This window comes from Ranitomeya variabilis, chromosome 3, assembly GCF_051348905.1.
Source record: "Ranitomeya variabilis isolate aRanVar5 chromosome 3, aRanVar5.hap1, whole genome shotgun sequence".
In the NCBI taxonomy this organism is placed as follows: domain Eukaryota; kingdom Metazoa; phylum Chordata; class Amphibia; order Anura; family Dendrobatidae; genus Ranitomeya; species Ranitomeya variabilis.
In genome coordinates this window covers 779025210-779048180 of record NC_135234.1, presented here as the reverse complement: position 1 = coordinate 779048180, position 22971 = coordinate 779025210, and positions in this window count along the sequence as shown.

Sequence of the window (22971 nt, the reverse complement as noted above, 5' to 3'; positions counted from 1 at the left end):
TACAATCTGGTTTCTTCACAGTGTCTGTGTGAGCAAGTGGATCCATCTTGTGCCTGAGGAAGCTGCAGTACATGGTCGCCCTGAGTAATGATTCCCCCAGAGTTACAAAGAATTCATGAGACCTGTCCAGTCCCTATCTGAACCTAGCGGGATGCACGTAACACCGTCTGATACCAACTCCTTAATGGTGGGAAAAAAATGTTTTCTGAGACATTCACTATGTCTCTTCAAAGGGGTATTGGAGTGCCTCCTTCTAATTTTTCCACACTGAAGAGGTCACTAACAAGGACACAGGGTGGGAGCCACATGCCAGCTGCAGCCTTCCCTAAGAACAGTGAATAAGGCTCATTGTGGTCTAACTACCTCTTACAACACCTTGTGCGCACTCCATTACTTTTGAAAGATACAAAGGCTAAGTCTACCTCAATACATCTGTATTCCTAGCAATTGATAACAAAGGATAGTCCACTATGGATGCATGCTCGGGTGTCCTCCGAGTATTTTTTAGTGCTTGGAGATTTAGTTTTCATCACCTCAGCTGAATGATTTACATCTGTTAGCCAGCATATGTACATGTGGGGGTTGACTGGTTGCTAGGGAATCCCCACATGTAATCAAACTGCCTAACAGATGTAAATCATTCAGCTCAGGCGATGAAACCTAAATCTCTGAGCACTAAAAATTACTCGGAGGATTCCCCGAGCGTGCTCTGGAAATCTCGAGTAACGAGTATATTCGCTCATCACTAGATGTGAACAGTTTCATTTAATTCCATTCTGCTGGACAATCAAGACCACTTTTGACAGACTTCCATAGGGCTATCTGAGAGCCTGGGACCTACATACAATATAACTACCATAAGATTGTCTTCCTGACGAAGGCTCGTGCCTGAGCCGAAACGTTGGAAACCATTCTTTTTTGCACAAGATAAATAAAAAAAAAAACTTTGAAAGCAACAGTTCTGTCTTTACGTTTTTGAAGTGTGCTGGGGTTAGATCTTTTACATTGTCCTTCTAATTTTTTACAACCCTCGCACTTAATGCATATGCTTTATCAGTGTAGGAAACCCACTCCCAGTAATGGGAAGAAATTCTTTTCTGTGGATCCACTTTCTAGTTGAGGGAAACAAGTTTGAAAACAAGAGTCAATGAGTTCTTTTAGTATTTGATCCAATGGGCTGTCAGCTGGTCTATGTGACATAGGGAGTTCTCACACTGCATACCGGATTTCACAGCCGGGTCAGGAGACTTTGTACAGTAAGTACAGAAGATCCTGGTCTCCTACATATTAGGCTGAGTAGATGCAAAACGCTTCACTTTATTTCCCACCATTGTTGATAACAGTCCTTGATTCTGTGACATTAAACTAATTGCTTTTTTCAAGGCTAATTCAAATAGATTCTATTCTGTTATATTAATACCGCTCTTCTCTGCAATTCGTGTAGGGTGAAGTGTGGCAGTAGGTATAGCGTATGATAGGCATCTAGTCAGTGATTATTGCTTTATAAATTCTAAGACTTGCTGTTGCCTTTCTTCATGAACTCATTGACCGATTCATGTTTTTTATGGTAATCTGAACTCTGCAATTCATCCAAGCCGCCAGTATTATTTGCGTTCTTCCAGACTTTGCTGCTGCCACGTACAAGAAAAAAATATTTTCAGAACTAGTTAAAATCCCTTCTATATTTTCTAATAATACTGCTCTTATCTGCAATTTGTCTATGGTAAGGTGTTGCAGTAGTGATAGCATATGACAGGCATCCAGTCAGGGATTAGTACCTTATAAATTTTAAGCCTTGCTGCTGTTTTTTTTCCATGAACTCATTGACCGATTCATGTTCATGATGTTCTATACTCATAAATTCATCAAAGCAGGCAAAATTAACTGATGTAATGTATCCACTCACAGTTTCTCTCTAGCATCTGTATGTAAGAGATAGTGATGGGAGACTTTACGCTAGTGGAGCTGGAATTACCATTTCTGAACACTCCAGTGCTTTGTTTCCATCTATTTATGGGTGCTTCTTGAAGTATGTTTGGGTTTATTGACCTGCTGGAAGACCCATCACCTACTACGATGCAAACCCATCTTTCTGACCCCAGGCACTACATTGCGACCCAAAATTCTTTGGGAATCTTCACATTTCAGGACACCCAAAGTCAGCAAAACAATCCCAAAACATCTTTGAACCTCCACCATATTTGACTGTAATTACTGTGTTCTTTTATTTATAGGCATCATTCCATTTACAGTAAAAGGTAGAATGATGTACTTTACCAAAAAACTCTCTCTTGGTCTCATCTGTCCACAAGATACTGCTGGCCCTTTAGCAATAGAAAGGGCCTACAAATAGTGACGGCTGGCTGATGGCCCTGAAAAAAAATTGTGACTTTCAATGTGTCTGATCATGTCGCACACACCACATGGCCAGATAAGGTATTAAAATGATAAAATTACTTTTCCTGTTGAATGTTTTTTTCACCACTGAAAACAATGCAAATGTGCAAAAATGCAGCAAAAACATTGCGTATTAACAAAGCACAAGGTGTGAAGGAACATTTTTTTCTCTTATTTATTTTGCCTTATATACAAGTCATTATACAGAATGTTTAACCTTTTTTTCCAATAAAATCCATTTTAACTTTGTTTTTGTATTTTTTTATTGTCAGTCCCTAAAAGTGGCATAATAGTGTGACAACATTGTTCTCAGCAGATACCTCGGAGTCAGAGATGCTTCCAGGTGTCTTCCCCATGCTGTTCCCATGTCATTTCAGTGCTGTTTCCAAAGTTTTCAGCACATTTTAGACCACTCCAGACCTCTGGAGGAGCCGACGGAAAAATGCTCGAGTTTCCCATTGGCTTCCATTATTCTCGTTACTTGGGTCGAGCACCAGAGTATTACGATTTGCTTGATTTGAGTAACGAGTACCCGAGCGTTTTAGTTGTCGCTCATCACTAATTACGAGCAATTTAATTCAATGTTTGACCAAATATCGCAGGATAGATAATTTTGTATGGCCACCGAATGATGGCATACTGTAAATATCTAAATGATGTAAGACAACTAGCAACTGTGGCGTAGAGAGGGGCCTATTTAACCCTTTCCAGATCTGTCAGGTGCTCACCTTAATCGACAGCTAAGAAAGTGATACAAACCAGTGAATACTTTAAACTTTTTTCTCATTTGACCCCCATTAAGACAAAGAAGAGTGAGAGGTCTGAAAAACAAAAGATGAAAATAATCGCAGAAAACTTTGAAGGCTTCACCGTTTGGCTGCCTGATTCTTCTATTTTTGCGATTGTGTGAGGTGCCAAATATCCTGACAAGAGAATTCCAATATTCTATGTAAGGGGAATATGCGACCCTTAAAGGACCCATTAGGCTCTTCACATTTTGCCCCTTCATGAGCTGGACCAAAGTAGATCTTGCCTTGTATTTGAAGCTGTGTGGGCATTGATTGTTGGTGGAGAGTTGGTGGACAGCTGACCCTTGTCTAGAAAGAAACTTGATAACCCCCGTAAAGCGTAAGGGAACCTATAAATGAGAGAAATGATGCTCAGAGTGTGGAAAATAGTAAAGACACCAGTGAGGCTTGCCACAATGGCTCTGCGGACTAAGTTGCTGTGCCAAAATATCTCACTCAAATCTGGAAAGATGTTTCAGAAGATTTTAGGATCCTGGCATGGGGAGCAGCTTCTCGTCTTCTTCCCACCTAATCTCCTAAGGAATGGGTTGGGTCTCTCCTTGTGTATTTGGTTGTGTGTCATCGACTGCTAGAACAGCCTAGATATTTTTATTGTTGGCTTACATGAGAGCATGGAGGAGGCTTTTGTGGTTAGTGGCCTGCAGCTAGGTTGTGCTATGGGTAAGCCGCCAGTGAAGGAAGAGACTGTGAACATGCTCACCAAGATGTTTAACCGTGTGGAGCAGGAAGATGGCCCTAATGGTTTTCTTTCTATTATCTAATCAGAGCAAAAGAATAACTTGTATGCCCATAACTAAGTCAGCCGACATCCTCAATGATTTCTTGCTGAAAGGCTGGAGGAGTAGCGCAGGGCCCTCTGGACATGCACACTTTACTCTTATTGCGTTAGCAGTAGAGGAAGGCTCAGGATCCTCACTTCTGATTTAATGAAGTAATAACAGTGGCAATTCAATTTAGAACAATTTTTTGGAAGTTTTTGGTAATAGTTGAAGTTGCAGATTTTGTATAAGGTCCCAGGAATTCCACCACTGAGATACCTATGGCTATGAGTGATGGCTGGGGAGGAATGACCTAGAAGAGTAACACTGGGAATACAGCACCATCAATCTCCACTGCGAAAATAGATGAGAATACTGCAGATTGAGATGACGAGTTATTCCAAACCCATCTCATAAAACTAACTTGCGTCTTCTTTTGGATTGCGGATTATTGCCACATGGCCATTTTGGCTTCTAATTTTTTCAAGTGGACCCCAAGCTTGTTACTTATTAGTGGTCCCATGTTGGGGTTCTGATGATGACCAGTGTCCAGTCAGTGTTTTTACTTGACCAGTTTTGGACATTACCAACTCATTTCTCTGAGATGTGAAGAAGAGTTATCATGTCTATGGACAGTGATGCTGTGACTTTTCATGGAAAGTTAATGAAGACCCAGTGGGGATGATTAGTCTTCTGTTCTTGAAGGTCATTTTTTCTGGCTAATGGAACAGAGATGGGTATTAAATTCTGAACAGCTGTTCTGGTTCCAGTGGTGAGTTATGAGATCTCATCTATAGCTCCCAGACCTCATATATGAATCCCCGGAGTCATCTTTATCTCCCAAACCTGATATACACCCTCTATGATCTCAAGTGTCTAAACCTTATATAAAGCTTTGAGACTTCATGCTTAGCTCCCAGACCTCATATACACCTCTAAGCCCCTAGAAAAAGTGAATAGATTGCAGTTGTGAGGTATTAATCCAAGGTGCTCCTATAGCTCTCAAGTCTCATCTTCAGCTTCAGACTTCATATGAATCTCACAGACATCATCTATCTACCATGCGTAAATCTCCACTTCCATTTTTAGCTTCCAAGTCTAGTTCCAGACCTGATGTCACATATCCCAATCTGATTTATGGCTCCTAAACTTCCTTAGCTCCCACTTCTTATCTAAATCCTCCACACTTCATGTTATGTCAAGACTTGTCATCTTCCAATGACTGATGCTTTTTTTTAACAGTATACCAGAGTTCCACTGCTTGGACCATTGTATGGATGATGGACAGTCAATAGTGAGTTCTTTAAGAATTGCACCTTCAATTTCTAATTGACACCATTATGGATGCTCCTCACCTGCAATCACCTTCGCTTATTAATCTGGACTCAAGTTCTGTCTTTGGTAAGTACGAATAATAATCAGTCCTGGTCTGAGTAAAACGGACTTCACAATATTCCTACATATGGTAACACTTCCAAGGTTTATGTAGAACAATCCATTTCAACCTTCCACTCAACCTTCCATTACTCATCGCTTTGATATCATGTGAGACACAACTAGAGACCAGAGTATTTGTTTTTAATCCCCAGAGCCTCTAATAATTGTTCTAACTTTATACTGTGTGTCATAGAAAATATTAAAATCTGTGCACCACACAGAATTGCAGGGGCAAAAATAGGTGCCAGTCAGAGTCAGACTGATTCCAAGCCACTGTCACTCACCCCCTCCCTCCTTCTCCCCTCTCTCTTTTGCTGTAGCTGACAATCTAGCTGACAGTTTTAGTCTCCTAGAAAATAGACTAATTAGACAGTAGACTAATACAAGTAGGAATGCATCAAAAAAGGAAAATACCTGCCTAGATCAATGGCAAAGCTTCAAATCAATATAAGCATCAAAAAAGCGAACTTAGAAGCTGTTTAGCCATAAAATAACAAAGTTTTATTAAGACATACAAAAATACAACATAAATGAAAAAAGTAAAAAATGGGGGTGGAAAATATGCAAAAAGAAAAACCACCAAAAGAGGCAATATAATATGATGATGTTAAATATACAAAAGGTTCACAAACAAATGTTTAATTTAAATAAATGTATGGGCAAAAAACAATTAACTTTTTTCATTTATGTTGTATTTTTGTATGTCTTAGGGTACTGTCACACTCTGCAACTTTCCAACGATCACGACCAGCGATACGACCTGGCCGTGATCGTTGGAAAGTCGTTGTGTGGTCGCTGGGGAGCTGTCACACAGACCGCGCTCCAGCGACCAACGATGCCGAAGGCCCCGGGTAACCAGGGTAAACATCGGGTTACTAAGCGCAGGGCCGCGCTTAGTAACCCGATGTTTACCGTGGTTACCAGCGTAAAAGTAAAAAAAAAAAAACCGTACATACTCACATTCCGGTGTCCGCCATGTCCCTCGCAGTCTGCTTCCCGCTCTGACTGAGTGCCGCCGTAAAGTGAAAGCAGATCACAGCGGCGACGTCACCGCTGTGATCTGCTCTCACTTTCCGGCCGGCAGTCAGTCAGAGCGGGAAGCAGACTGCGAGGGACATGGCGGACACCAGAATATGAGTATGTACGTTTTCTTTTTTTTTACTTTTACGCTGGTAACCACGGTAAACATCGGGTTACTAAGCGCGGCCCTGTGCTTAGTAACCCGATGTTTACCCTGGTTACAAGCGAACGCATCGCTGGATCGCTGTCACACACAACGATCCAGCGATGGCAGCGGGAGATCCAGCGATGAAAGAAAGTTCCAAACGATCTGCTACGACGTACGATTCTCAGCAGGGTCCCTGATCGCTGCTGCGTGTCAGACACAGCGATATCGTATGGATATCGCTGGAACGTCACGGATCGTACCGTCGTAGCGATGAAAATGGCACTGTGAGACGGTACCCTAAATAAAACTTTGTTATTTTATGGCTAAACAGCTTCTAAGTTCGTTTTTTTGATACTAATACAAGTAGGAAATTGGATGTGGCCAAATTGTGAAGCAGTTTAGTTAACATGCAAGAGCTCCTGTTGGGACAATAGACCCTGGCAATACTAACAAGGATGTCCATTGTGTATAGACAAAGAGCTATAGATTGATCAGGTGATTAAATAAGGAGGCCTTACATTGTCCTTTCAGGGGAGACGTACTACATAATTACACAAAACTTCTTTTGTCCCTGAATGGGCTATGTTGCACCTGCAACAGACATGTCTTCAAGATAAAATATGGAATATTAAAGTTTGTATAAGGATGGGACATACATTTTCAGCGTCAATGCATATTTTCTCATGACTGTAACCCCTGCCAATAAGCCACAAATTAATAGGGGACAGACCGCTGACAACAACCAGGTCATGTTTGGTCTTGGTGGGGTAACTGTAAAATCCCAATAAAAATATAGCAGCAATCTTGAACTTCTGCGGTCATCCGGAGAGGACTTATTGCATAAGGTGGGATTTTCATAATATTATTTTGGCTGAGAACAGCCCACAACCCAGCCAACATGAGGTTAGGAGCTCAGGTGCTCATAATAGATCAAGGTAAATTATGGTCTGTGTTGAATGCAAAGGAAGATACAGTTCAGTGTGGGCTTCATCCTGTTAACCAGACCTCTAGTCAGCCTGTAAAACGTGACTGGTGGTGGCTGCGAGTAGTCTGGGAGTATAGTGGAGTTAGCGGTGATCGTATGGGGTATATACATCTATTCCATGGATAGGAATCAGAGGTGTATATGCCATATGCTCACTGTTAGTTTCCTGATAACAGGCCTATTAGTAGAAACAGCCTGCAGCCTCCTCCGTTAAACACTAGTCAATCATGTAATAGTCAGGACAATAGGGGGCAGTGCAGCGCCCCCACTGCCGCAGGGCCGAGGGGTACCCGGTACCGGGCCTCTGAGTCTCTGCTCTGGGGTTGTCACGGTGGCTAGACGCGGTCCGTGACCCTGCTGAGGGGCGCCCAATAATAGGTGTGCGTGATGGTGATGATGTTGTGGTGGTGCGGTGCAGGTCGCAGCAAATAACGAGGACACCAGGTTGCAGTCTCTTTACCTCTTTACTGAAGGCTTCAGGATCCTCAATCCGGAATACGGTTAACCGGGCCGCGCAAGCCTGGCCGGTCCGATGGCACCTCCAGAGCTCCCTTCGCATGTGGAAATCTGTGCCTACCTTCTAGCGCTTGTGTGTTGTGGTCCTCCCCTGCTGTGCTTACGGGATAGTCCCCTGTCATGGTTCTCAATGGCAAGAGACCGTAGTAAAGCATACAAAAGGACTAGCTCTTGGAAGATGGGAACTCGAGCTGACTGTGAGCTAAACCTACCGCACAACTAACAGTGGCCGGGTAGCGTGCCTACGTTTTATCCCTAGACGCCCAGCGCCAGCCGGAGAACTGACTGACCCTAGCAGAGGAAAATACAGACCTGGCTTACCTCTAGAGAAATTTTCCCCAAAAGGCAGACAGTAGCCCCCACATATAATGTCGGTGATTTTAGAGGAAATTGACATACGAAGTATGAAGATAGGTTTAGCAAATTGAGGTCCGCTTACTAGATAGTAGGAAGACAGAAAAGGGAACTACACAGTCAGCTGAAAACCCTTTCAAAACACCATCCTGAAATTACTTTAAGACTCTAATATCAACTCATGACACCAGAGTGGCACTTTCAGCTCACAAGAGCTTCCAGCCTCAGAAATATTCAAACACAGAGAACTGGAACAAAAATGCAAAACAAACTTAGGACTACAAGTCCAACTTAGCTGATAGTAGTCTAGGAGCAGGAACATGCAACAGAAAGGCTTCTGGTAACATTGTTGGCCGGCATAGAAATGACTGAGGAGCAAGGCTAAATAGACAACTCCCACATCCTGATGGAAACAGGTGAACAGAGGCGATGAAGCACACAAGTTAGTACCACCAGTGACCACCGGGGGAGCCCAGAAACCAAATTCACAACAGTACCCCCCCCTCAAGGAGGGGGCACCGAACCCTCACCAGAACCACCAGGGCGATCAGGATGAGCCCTATGAAAGGCACGGACCAAATCGGAGGCATGAACATCAGAGGCTGTCACCCAAGAATTATCCTCCTGACCGTAGCCCTTCCACTTGACCAGATACTGAAGTCTCCGTCTGGAAACACGGGAGTCCAAGATCTTCTCGACAACGTACTCCAACTCACCCTCAACCAACACCGGAGCAGGAGGCTCAACGGAAGGCACAACCGGTACCTCATACCTGCGCAACAATGACTGATGGAAGACATTATGAATAGAAAAAGATGCAGGGAGGTCCAAACGAAAGGACACAGGGTTAAGAATCTCCAATATCTTGTACGGGCCGATGAACCGAGGCTTAAACTTAGGAGAAGAAACCTTCATAGGGACAAAACGAGAAGACATTGCGTTCGGGCAATACGTTTTGCGAATATAGCTAGCGTATTGCACCAGCGCAATGTCTTTAGCGGGATTGCTTTTGCCGATCCCGCTATCGCAGATCCACAATCTGCGCTAGCGAGGAACGGAGCTGGGACGCTGAAAGCAGCATCTGAGGTCCGACTGAAAATAACGGCACATCGCAAGGGCGTGCCTAAAAAATGGCATGCGCTAGCGATGCGATCCAGATCCTAAACACATTGCCGTCAATGGGTGCGCTAACGGACCCGTTGCATGGCGTAACTTGCGACAATCACGCCATGCAGCGTACTCCTTTAGCGTTAACCCATTAACGCTTAGTGAACCTATTCGTAACGCATTGAACATCAGTAAAGGAGGAGGGGTCTGCATTATACCACATCAAAGAACAATAAACGTTGAGGGGTGACCATTATTACACCGTACTGCAGATCAATGCACGGTCAGGGGTCTGCATTATTATACCGCACTGATCATCAATAAACGGTGAGGGGGGATCATTATTATTCCGCACTATAGATCTATAAACGGTCATGGTGGAGCATTGAGTGGAGCACTTAAATACGTGGCACTGAAATACGTGGCACTGAAATACGTGGCACGTGGCACTGAAATACGTGGTACGTGGCACTGAAATACGTGGCACTGAAATATGTGGCACGTGGCACTGAAATACGTGGCACTGAAATACGTGGCACTGAAATACGTGACACGTGGCACTGAAATACGTGGCACGTGGCACTGAAATACGTGGCACTGAAATACGTGGCACGTGGCACTGAAATACGTGACACTGAAATACGTGGCACGTGGCACTGAAATACGTGGCACGTGGCACTGAAATACGTGGCATTGAAATACGTGGCACGTGGCACTGAAATACGTGGCACGTGGCACAGAAATACGTGGCACGTGGCACTGAAATACGTGGCACGTGGCACTGAAATACGTGGCACTGAAATACGTGGCACGTGGCACTGAAATACGTGGCACGTGGCACTGAAATACGTGGCACGTGGCACTGAAATACGTGGCACTGAAATACGTGGCACTGAAATACGTGGCACGTGGCACTGAAATACGTGGAACGTGGCACTGAAATACGTGGCACTGAAATACGTGGCACTGAAATACGTGGCACTGAAATACGTGGCACGTGGCACTGAAATACGTGGCACATGGCACAGAAATACGTGGCACGTGGCACTGAAATACGTGGCACGTGGCACTGAAATACGTGGCACTGAAATACGTGGCACGTGGCACTGAAATACGTGGCACGTGGCACTGAAATACGTGGCACGTGGCACTGAAATACGTGGCACTGAAATACGTGGCACTGAAATACGTGTCACGTATTTCAGTGCCACGTATTTCAGTGCCACGTGCCACGTATTTCAGTGCCACGTGCCACGTATTTCAGTGCCACGTGCCACGTATTTCAGTGCCACGTGCCACGTATTTCAATGCCACGTATTTCAGTGCCACGTGCCACGTATTTCAGTGCCACGTGCCACGTATTTCAGTGCCACGTATTTCAGTGCCACGTGCCACGTATTTAAGTGCTCAACTCAATGCTCCACCATGACCGTTTATAGATCTATAGTGCGGAATAATAATGATCCCCCCTCACCGTTTATTGATGATCAGTGCGGTATAATAATGCAGACCCCTGACCGTGCATTGATCTGAAGTACGGTGTAATAATGGTCACCCCTCAACGTTTATTGTTCTTTGATGTGGTATAATGCAGACCCCTCCTCCTTTACTGATGTTCAGTGCGTTACGAATAGGTTCACTAAGCGTTAATGGGTTAACGCTAAAGGAGTACGCTGCATGGCGTGATTGTCGCAAGTTACGCCATGCAACGGGTCCGTTAGCGCACCCATTGACGGCAATGTGTTTAGGATCTGGATCGCATCGCTAGCGCATGCCATTTTTTAGGCACGCCCTTGCGATGTGCCGTTATTTTCAGTCGGACCTCAGATGCTGCTTTCAGCGTCCCAGCTCCGTTCCTCGCTAGCGCAGATTGTGGATCTGCGATAGCGGGATCGGCAAAAGCAATCCCGCTAAAGACATTGCGCTGGTGCAATACGCTAGCTATATTCGCAAAACGTATTGCCCGAACGCAATGTAAACCTATAATGCTCCCCAAAAAAACAGTATTGATCATCAGTGCTTTGTAATTTATGGCCACCCACACAAGTACCTAATTTTCATTGCTGCTGGTGTAAATATGCATTTGCATTAAAACATACAAACACATAGAGAGAGACAAAGCACACAGCAGCTTGCCGCCATATACACTAATCCTCACCAGATTTTGGAATCTGGCAGCCGAAAATAATGCCGGAAGGCGGGGGAGCAGGGGCAACGTCAGACAAGGGAGAACGTCCGAGCTGGGGGAGGGCCTGAACAGCGCAGTGCAGTGCGCATGCCCAGGAATGCCAGCCCCGCAGTGTGCATAATGAATAACACAGTGCGGGGCGGGGATTCAGTAACAGGGCGGCCGCACTGCCCGCACAGACGCAGTCAGGCACCCTGCGTGTGAGTGATGACGGCCAAAGAAGACTGCGCAGGCCCCAGGCAGGCACGCACAGCGCAGGCGCCGGATTTGAAGCAACAACGCGAAGGGGGCGGGTACCATCGGCCCTGAAGAGAAGAGTGACGGCAGTTTGAAGATTCATAGAGGACGCTTCGGACCGCCTCCCGGTACAATCGCTGGTACGTTTGGCCAATTTTTAAAACGTTTTATTGCGGTAATAACTTAATCAAAAACTAAAAGAGCCACCTTGTTAGACTGCAGCATTACTGCTGCACAAGGTGGCTCTTTTAGTTTATAACGCCTGGGGGGGGTGACAGTGGCCCTTTAAGGATACCTGTAGGTTCAGAATTACCAGGGGAATCAGGCTCAAAACTCCTAGAAAGGGCATCCGCCTTCACATTTTTAGAACCCGGTAGGTAAGAAACCACAAAATTAAACCGAGAGAAAAATAACGACCAGCGCGCCTGTCTAGGATTCAGGCGCCTGGCAGACTCAAGATAAATCAAATTCTTGTGGTCGGTCAATACCACCACCTGATGTCTAGCCCCCTCAAGCCAATGACGCCACTCCTCAAAAGCCCACTTCATAGCCAAGAGCTCCCGATTACCAATATCATAATTTCGCTCGGCGGGCGAAAATTTACGAGAAAAGAACGCGCAAGGTCTCATCACGGAGCAGTCGGAACTTTTCTGCGACAAAACCGCCCCAGCTCCGATTTCTGAAGCGTCTACCTCAACCTGAAAAGGAAGAGTAACATCAGGCTGACGCAATACAGGGGCGGAAGAAAAGCGGCGCTTAAGCTCCCGAAAGGCCTCCACAGCAGCAGGGGACCAATCAGCAACATCAGCACCCTTCTTAGTCAAATCAGTCAACGGTTTAGCAACATCAGAAAAACCAGTTATAAATCGACGATAAAAATTAGCAAAGCCCAAAAACTTCTGAAGGCTCTTAAGAGAAGAGGGTTGCGTCCAATCACAAATAGCCTGAACCTTGACAGGGTCCATCTCAATGGAAGAGGGGGAAAAAATGTACCCCAAAAACGAAATCTTTTGAACCCCAAAAACGCACTTAGAACCCTTTACACACAAGGAATTAGAGCGCAAAACCTGAAAAACCCTCCTGACCTGTTGGACATGAGAGTCCCAGTCGTCCGAAAAAATCAAAATATCATCCAGATACACAATCATAAATTTATCCAAATATTCACGGAAAATGTCATGCATAAAAGACTGAAAGACTGAAGGGGCATTTGAAAGACCAAAAGGCATTTCTAAATACTCAATATGGCCCTCAGGCGTATTAAATGCGGTTTTCCACTCATCCCCCTGCTTAATTCGCACCAAATTATACGCCCCACGAAGATCAATCTTAGAGAACCACTTGGCCCCCTTTATTCGAGCAAACAAATCAGTAAGCAGTGGCAAAGGATACTGATATTTAACCGTGATTTTATTCAAAAGCCGATAATCAATACACGGCCTCAAAGAGCCATCTTTTTTAGATACAAAGAAAAAACCGGCTCCTAAGGGAGATGACGAAGGACGAATATGTCCCTTTTCCAAGGACTCCTTAATATATTCCCGCATAGCAGCATGTTCAGGCACAGATAGATTAAATAAACGACCCTTTGGAAACTTACTGCCCGGAATCAGATCTATTGTACAATCGCAATCTCTGTGCGGAGGTAGTGAACCAAGTTTAGGCTCCTCAAAAACGTCACGATAATCAGATAAAAATTCCGGAATCTCAGAGGGAATAGATGACGAAATGGAAACCAAAGGTACGTCCCCATGAGTCCCCTGACATCCCCAGCTTAACACAGACATTGCTTTCCAGTCGAGGACTGGGTTATGAGATTGCAGCCATGGCAATCCAAGCACCAACACATCATGTAGATTATACAACACAAGGAAGCGAATAATCTCCTGGTGATCCAGATTAATACGCATATTTACTTGTGTCCAGTATTGTGGTTTATTACTAGCCAATGGCGTGGAGTCAATACCCTTCAGAGGTTTAGAAACTTCCAGAGGCTCTAAATTAAACCCACAGCGTTTGGCAAAGGACCAATCCATAAGACTCAAAGTGGCGCCAGAGTCGACATAGGCGTCCGCGGTAATAGACGATAAAGAGCAAATCAGGGTCACAGATAGAATAAACTTGGACTGTAAAGTACCAATTGAAACAGACTTATCAACCTTCTTAGTACGTTTAGAGCATGCTGATATAACATGAGTTGAATCGCCACAATAGAAGCATAACCCATTTTTTCGCCTAAAATTCTGTCGTTCGCTTCTGGACAGAATTCTATCACATTGCATAATCTCTGGCGCCTTCTCAGTAGACACCGCCAAATGGTGCACAGGTTTGCGCTCCCGCAAACGCCGATCAATCTGAATAGCCATTGTCATGGACTCATTCAGACCTGCAGGCACAGGGAACCCCACCATAACATCTTTAATGGCATCAGAGAGACCCTCTCTGAAATTCGCCGCCAGGGCGCACTCATTCCACTGAGTAAGCACAGACCACTTACGAAATTTTTGGCAGTATATTTCAGCCTCATCTTGCCCTTGAGACAGGGCCATCAAGGCTTTTTCAGCCTGAATCTCTAAATGAGGTTCCTCATAAAGCAACCCCAAAGCCAGGAAAAACGCATCCACATTGAGCAACGCAGGATCCCCTGGTGCCAAAGCAAATGCCCAATCCTGAGGGTCGCCCCGGAGCAAGGAAATTACAATCCTGACCTGCTGTGCAGGATCTCCAGCGGAGCGAGATCTCAGAGACAAAAATAATTTACAATTATGTTTGAAATTCTGGAAGCGAGATCTATCCCCGGAGAAAATTTCAGGCAAAGGTACTCTAGGTTCAGATATAGGAGCATGAATTACAAAATCCTGTAAACTTTGAACCTTCATAGCGAGATTATTCAAACCTGTAGCTAAACTCTGAGGATCCATTCTAATCAGGTGAAATCAGAACCATTCAAGGATTAGAAGGAGAGAGAGACGAAGGCTGCAGTAAGCAGAGATGCTAGTGAATCAACTAATGAGCAAACTCAGGAAAAAAAAAAAAATCTCTGCAGACTTCTTTTCTCTCCTTTCTTCTGCCAATTATTTTAACCCTTTTCCGGCCAAACTGTCATGGTTCTCAATGGCAAGAGACCGTAGTAAAGCATACAAAAGGACTAGCTCTTGGAAGATGGGAACTCGAGCTGATTGTGAGCTAAACCTACCGCACAACTAACAGTGGCCGGGTAGCGTGCCTACGTTTTATCCCTAGACGCCCAGCGCCAGCCGGAGAACTGACTGACCCTAGCAGAGGAAAATACAGACCTGGCTTACCTCTAGAGAAATTTTCCCCAAAAGGCAGACAGTAGCCCCCACATATAATGTCGGTGATTTTAGAGGAAATTGACATACGAAGTATGAAGATAGGTTTAGCAAATTGAGGTCCGCTTACTAGATAGTAGGAAGACAGAAAAGGGAACTACACAGTCAGCTGAAAACCCTTTCAAAACACCATCCTGAAATTACTTTAAGACTCTAATATCAACTCATGACACCAGAGTGGCAATTTCAGCTCACAAGAGCTTCCAGCCTCAGAAATATTCAAACACAGAGAACTGGAACAAAAATGCAAAACAAACTTAGGACTACAAGTCCAACTTAGCTGATAGTAGTCTAGGAGCAGGAACATGCAACAGAAAGGCTTCTGGTAACATTGTTGGCCGGCATAGAAATGACTGAGGAGCAAGGCTAAATAGACAACTCCCACATCCTGATGGAAACAGGTGAACAGAGGCGATGAAGCACACAAGTTAGTACCACCAGTGACCACCGGGGGAGCCCAGAAACCAAATTCACAACAGTCCCCACAACTGTTGTGTCTGTTTCTCGTGTTCCCTCACAACTCGATTCTGATGTTCTTCCACGTCCCCCAGATGTTATGGTTAGGACGCACCCGTATGACGGGGAGGCTCGGAGCTCTTCCGGGACTCTAGCGTCGCCCCACTCCTGTTGTTACCCCCCTGTGTCTTCCTAGGTCAATTGGATGAGACAGCCCGCCTATAACTGACTGTCCTGCCGTAGGTTTGAAGTTTGGCCTGGAGCTCTATACTTCCTCGGCGTTCCGGCCACCGGTTACGCGCCTCAGTAGGATGTTGCCTCGTCTTACAGCACGACTCCTACTGGTATTCTCCTTGTTGCGTTGATCTCGTTTCTCACTCAGCACAATAAACCTCGTTTCTTGTCCTTTCTTGGGGTACCGCCGCTATATCGTGCAGGCGCGGTCCCGTAACGTTCTCTCTGGTTGCTAGGCCTCTGTCAGGATCCCACCCCTGACAGGGACCCCTCTGAATCTTCCCCTACAACACCCTCTGCCACAAGGTGTTGCCTGGTTCCAACCCAGTCAGCTTTCTGATCTAACTTCCTATCCAACCCCCAGTTTTACCAGACTGTGAGGAGTGGCCTAATACATAGTACCCTTAGCTCCCCCTGGAGGCCAGACTGTGAAGTGTATTGGTGACTTGTGAAACCTGCTCAGGTGAACTCCTTCAGTGCCATCAGACGTACCATAGCCCCCCTTAGCGGCGGAGCATAAGTACTGCAACGACCAGGACTCTGGGGCGCTGCACTCCCCCCCGGTTAAATCCAGTACTCCTGGACTGGGAAGAAAACAACAATACATGTCAGCAAAAAGACATACAATTTTGAAAATGCAAGTACAAGTAAACTTTTTAACAGAGCTTCCCTTTATGGGAGGTGAGGACACTTGAACTTTACAAACATGGTTAAATACTTTAAATAACATACTATAAATAACTTTTCTTACCCAACCGGGTATTCTACTAAGTGCAAAATTTTTGAACAATAATTTAACTTTGCCTTTAAGGACGTACTCGCTGAATCCACTAAAGACCTTCTTATAAAACATTATAAGGCTAATCAACTTTTCTGCATTCTCCTTCTTTACATCTGCAGGACCGCCTGTCCTATCTGCTCCAGGCCTACTGCCTCTCCTTTCTGTTACAGGACCGCCCCTTTCTGCCCGGGCCTACTGCCTTTCTGCTACTATACACGGTATAGAACTTATCATCCATCTTTCAGTTCAGGATTACTGAGCCATCTCTATATGGCTCCTAGGAGGACTCACTGACTAACCCCGTACGGGTTCACTTTCTGTCCTCATTCTTCTATCAACATCATTAAACATTTCTCACAATCAACTAGTTAGTTACATTTAACTTCTTCTTTCAAGACATTATTGCCATTTAACCATCTTAAGGCAACACTGTTCATAAGTGCAATATGTGAACATTCCCTTTAAGAGGGGACCAAGTCTCTATGAGGTAGTGCAACTTCTCAAGCTGCAAGTCTGTTCGCAGTAAGGACTCCGGTGCTGGTTCCAAGACCAGTGTCTTTGCAAAAAGTCCTTTCCTTGTGTAAAACCAGTAGAGAGCACCTTTAAGAAGGTGCAAACTATGTACAAAAAGTTTGTAATCATGCATTGTTCATGATCCAGCAGTTCTTTCAACAATGATAAAACAGGAAACAAAAACAAAAAAGCAGAAGAAGGGATCCCGGGTAAACAAAGGGATCCCTTTAAGAGTTAACCCAAGTCGGGTTGTAGCAGCAGAAACAAGCAAGAAGACAAACAATTAAATGAACTATATACATATCCATGGCATCGAGGTTTACTCTCGCTCTGGCGGCCGTAGCTCCGCATAGACCTCGCTCGGCAAGGTGATCGGCGAGATCGGGGCCTTTAAGAAGTGCTCCATACCCGTGGCCCGATCCCAGGGTGTAAGGCGCCGGAGTCTATAGGTCCCAGGGAGAGGGGGTACCGCGACGGGGCCTATCAGCAAGTCCTCTGCTGGCGAGGCAGGGTCGTTCTTCATACCTGCTTCAGATGCGGTCCCTCCGGTGCCGATCTGCTCCGTCTCCGCTGGGGTCTGGAACGCTAGCTGCAGGGCCTTGCTTTCTGGCTTCGGAGCGCTGGAACTTCTTTCTTGCTCCGGACCAGACGAGGCTGCCGACAGATGTCTGGTGAGGCTCCCGATGATGGTCTTCTTCCACCCGGCCTCAGTGCTCAACTGCGTCTGCAGGAGTTGGTGGATCAGCTCGTCCGCTCCGGTCTGCAGGAGGTCACCGTCAACTGTGGAGGCCTGACTGCGGTGCTTCTCCGGGTAGCTGGGGGAGTCCTCGGCTCCGACCCCACGCTCCGGCTCCGGGCGGCTGGCCATGGCGTCCTCCATGTCGCTGACTTCTTCTTCCTGGTCCTTTTCCCGCTCTCTCCTTCGTGGGCGGTTTCGTTTTCTCTGCCTCCGCCCACCATTGAGAATCAGGAGGCGGATCTCGGCTGCTGAAGGACACGTCCTCAAGGGGCAGAAATACTTAGACTGGGCGGCCATTGTCTTTCGCGCTCTTTAGCTTGTTTATGCCCATTTCCATGCCCTTCTTCTCCTGCGCTCCTCTTAGCGCTGTAATGGCGGCGGTTTTGGCGGGAACTTCTGGCGGCAAGTGGCAATCCACAGTCTTTGCAATAAGTCACAGTCCAAGTACAATAAATCACAGTTCCAAGGCACACATGACCTGATTCTTCAGGCTTAAGTAGATCCTGTTCGTGACGCCAAGTTTGCAGCGCCCCCACTGCCGCAGGGCCGAGGGGTACCCGGTACCGGGCCTCTGAGTCTCTGCTCTGGGGTTGTCACGGTGGCTAGACCCGGTCCGTGACCCTGCTGAGGGGCGCCCAATAATAGGTGTGCGTGATGGTGATGATGTTGTGGTGGTGCGGTGCAGGTCGCAGCAAATAACGAGGACACCAGGTTGCAATCTCTTTACCTCTTTACTGAAGGCTTCAGGATCCTCAATCCGGAATACGGTTAACCGGGCCGCGCAAGCCTGGCCGGTCCGATGGCACCTCCAGAGCTCCCTTCGCAGGTGGAAATCTGTGCCTACCTTCTAGTGCAGCGCCCCCACTGCCGCAGGGCCGAGGGGTACCCGGTACCGGGCCTCTGAGTCTCTGCTCTGGGATTGTCACGGTGGCTAGACTCGGTCCGTGACCCTGCTGAGGGGCGCCCAATAATAGGTGTGGATGGTGGTGGTAGTGCGGTGCAGTGCCGGTCACAGTAAATAACGAGGACACCAGGTTGCAGTCTCTTTACCTTTCTTTACTGAAGGTTTGGAGGTGCCTAATCCAGAGCACTGTTAACAGGGCTGGCTGAGACCGGCCGGTCCAATGGCACATCCGGAGCTCCCTTTTCAGGTGGGAATCAGTGTCTACCTTCTAGCGCCTGCGTGTTGTAGTCCTTTCCTGCTGAGCACCCCAGGATAGTCCTCACAACTTATTCTGTCTGTCTCTGATGTTCGTTCTCTCCGTCCTTGATAAGGCGTTGATCCAAGGAACTAGTCTGATTGCCGTATGTGGAGTCGGGAAGGAATTTTTTGCCCCATGGTGGAGTTACTCTTTGCCACATGGGGTTTTTTTGCCTTCCTCTGGATCAACATGTTAGGGCATGTTAGGTTAGGCTATGGGTTGAACTAGATGGACTTAAAGTCTTCCTTCAACCTCAATAACTATGTAACTATGTCCCCCAGATGATATGGCTAGGACGCACCCGTATGACGGGGTAGGCCTGGAGTTCTTCCGGGACTCTAAAGTCGCCCCTCTCCCACAGCTGCCTCCGTTCTCTGCTTAGGTGTTTAAGTGAGGCAGCCAACCTATAATTGGCTGCCCTGCCGTGGTTTGAAGTAATACTTAAAGTCTCTTACTTTCTCGGCGTTCCGGCCACCGACTGTTTGCGCCTCAGAAGGATGTTGCCTTGGTCTTACAGCACAACTCCTTCTGGTCCTATTGCCTCTTTGCTGTATTCCTGCTTTTCTCACTCAGCACAATAAACCTCGCTTCTTGTCCTTTCTTAGGAATCTGTCAGGATCCCATTCCTGACAGGTCCTCTCTCTAGCTCTTCCCAGTTGCTTCTCTCTGTCTTCCTGTCCAACACCCAGTTTTACCAGAGTGTGAGGAGTGGCCTACTAGATAGAACCACCCCCCCTGGTGGCCGGAGTATGAAGTGTAGTGTGAGTGTTACCTGATCAGGTGAACTCCTTTAGTGCAGTCAGACGTAACATCACTCCCCTTAGTGGCAGAGCGACATTACTGCAACGACCAGGACTCTGGGGCGCTGCACTCCCCCCCCGGTTAAATCCAGTACTCCCGGACTGGGAAAACAAGAACAACAATACATGTTAACAGGAAACACACAACAATTTGAAATATCATACACAATTAAACGTAACAGTGCTTCCCTTTATGGGAGGTGAGGACTTCTTGAACGTTGCGAAAGTTAGGTCATGCACAGTTTATGACTCTCAGTTCAGTGGTTGAAACAGCGGGGACCCCGGGTAAACAAAGGGGTCCCCTTTTAGAAGTTTTTGGAGCAATTCACTGTCCATTACTCCGTTGTCCATTTTTAAAACATGTAACAGAAGATATGCACACAAACATTTTCAACTAAATAGCAGCCCTCATTAATACCTCCAAGTTTTGTAGCGGAGGGGAGTTTGATTCTGAGTGCTGCGTGTGGACCTTCGCAGCGCAGTGGTCGCTATTGACCTAACAGGGCCCGCTATGCTTGCTACCGCTGGTGTAGTGCACTGTAATCTGGCTACACTTCTAGTGAGTCTGGGTAGCACTGGCAGGCTAGAGCTCTCAGGGCTGCTTCTACCAACAGTGGGTACGACAGATTCGCCGATAGCAGAGGGAGGACTTGCCGGTTCAACGGTTGGCATGGCATCTTCAGGTCGGATCTGCTGAGCTTGCTGAGGCTGCAGGGCCGGATGATCTGGTACCACCCTTGTTTCTGGTGGGTTCGGCTGGGGGAACGTTAGAACAGGTACCTCGATGGCCTGATTTATCTGAGTCCAGGACTGGGGAAAGTCACCAAGGACAGTGTGGATCATCTTCTCCTTTTCTACAGGTGGGGAGATTCCTGGAGCCGTTTCCCTCTCTCTCAACTTATCAGGGCAGACCTTAAGGTGATCCCTGGATATCGCCGTCGAGGTCTCCCCTCCGTCCTTGCTGATGAGACAGACCTTCGAGTTGTCGAAATCGGATGGCAGGATGGTATACGGTTCCGCTTCCCATTGGTCATCGAGCTTGTGTAGTCTCCTCTTTCGTTTGAGTACTTGCTCACCAGGTGACAGGGGAATCGCAGGAGCGTGCTGGTTGTAGTCCCTTTCTTGTTTCTGCCTAGCCTGGGCGAGACTTCTTTCCACGCACTCCTGTACTTTGCGGTACCTTCGCTGCCTTTCTGCATCCCAATCTGCATCCGGCGAGGTATCTTCGGGGACTAGGACCCCCATGTCCAGATCAACGGGTAACTGGCTAGACCTTCCTCGCATCAGGTACGCTGGAGTGCAGTTGGTAGAATTTACTGGGATGTGATTGTATATATCCACCAAGTCAGGCAACTTTGTCGGCCACAGGTTCCGTTCCTCTACGGGCAAGGTCTTCAATAAGTCGATCACCACTTGGTTCATCTTTTCGCACATCCCATTGGTTTGAGGATGGTACGGTGTGGTTCTGATCTTCTTACACCTGTACAGTTGGCAGAACTCTTTGAACACTTCTGCTTCGAATGCTGGTCCCTGATCGGTCAGTACCTTCTCCGGGTAGCCATGGGGCCTACAAAAGTACTGCTGGAAGGCCTTGGCGGCAGATCCTTGACAGGTACGACCACCAAAAATCTGGAGTAGTGATCTACGATGGTAAGAGCGTAAGTATAGCCTGACCGGCTAGGTGTCAGCTTCACATGATCCAGCGCGGCCGTTTGGTGATGATAGGCCGCAGGGGAGCCCGTTGGCTACCACGGTCCTTCCTGCGTAGGCTACATGGACCGCACTCCCGACACCACTTCTCCATGGCTCTCTTCATGCCAATCCAATAGAACCTCCCTCGGAGTAGCCTCTCTAGCTTCCTCCATCCAAAGTGTCCGGCTCCATCGTGGTAGGCTCCCAGAACGATGGGCGCATCTCGCCTTGGCACCACTATCTGCTACACCAATTCATGAGTACGTGGGTCGATGCTCCTCCGGCACAGCTTGCCGTCATGGATAAACAGTTTGCTTCTCACCTTCCACAGCTGTTGGGTCTCCTGTAGATCATCCGGGCCGGGATGCAACCCTGCCTGCGTCAAGAGCTCTTTCACCCGACGGACCGCGGGGTCACCATCCTGAGTTTCCGCCCATCCGTGATGGGGCAGGGGATTCAGCGTGGCATCCGGTTGGTTCTTGTGCCTGTTCCTCACATGATGGGAGTTCTGAGTGGCTTTGGGGCGATAGAATGCAGGCAGCTCCACCTCTTCAAGTGCCTCCGGGTCTTCCCCTGTTTCTGGCAAATTGGGCATTCGAGACAAGGCATCGGCATTTGCATTCTTGCGTCCTGCCCGGTACTTGATGGTGAAGTCGTAGTTGGGCAGCCGGGGACATCCACCGCTGTTCCAAGGCCCCGAGTTTGGCGGTATCCAGATGCGTTAGCGGATTGTTATCCATGAAGACGGTGAATTTCGCTGAGGCCAGGTAGTGTTTGAACCTCTATGTCACTGCCCAGACGATGGCAAGGAATTCCAGCTTAAAGGAGCTGTAGTTGTCAGGGTTCCTTTCTGTTGGACGAAGTTTCCTGCTGGCGTAAGCGATTACCCTCTCCTTGCCTTTCTGGACCTGGGACAGCACGGCTCCCAATCCTACATTGCTGGCATCCGTGTACAGCACAAACGGTTGGTCGTATTCAGGGTAGGCCAGTACCTCTTCTCCCGTCAGTGCCGACTTCAAGCAAGTGAAGGATCCTTCCAGCCCCTCATTCCAATCAAATGGGGTGTTCTTCCCCTTGGTCTTCTTTGATTGGCCCACCAACAGGTATTGCAAGGGCGCTGCCTTCTTGGTGAAGTCCTTAATGAACCTCCGGTAGTAGCCTACCAGCCCGAGGAACTGCCGGACTTCGTGGAGGTTGCTGGGCTTTGGCCAGTCCTGGATCACCGTGACCTTGTCGGGGTCTGGG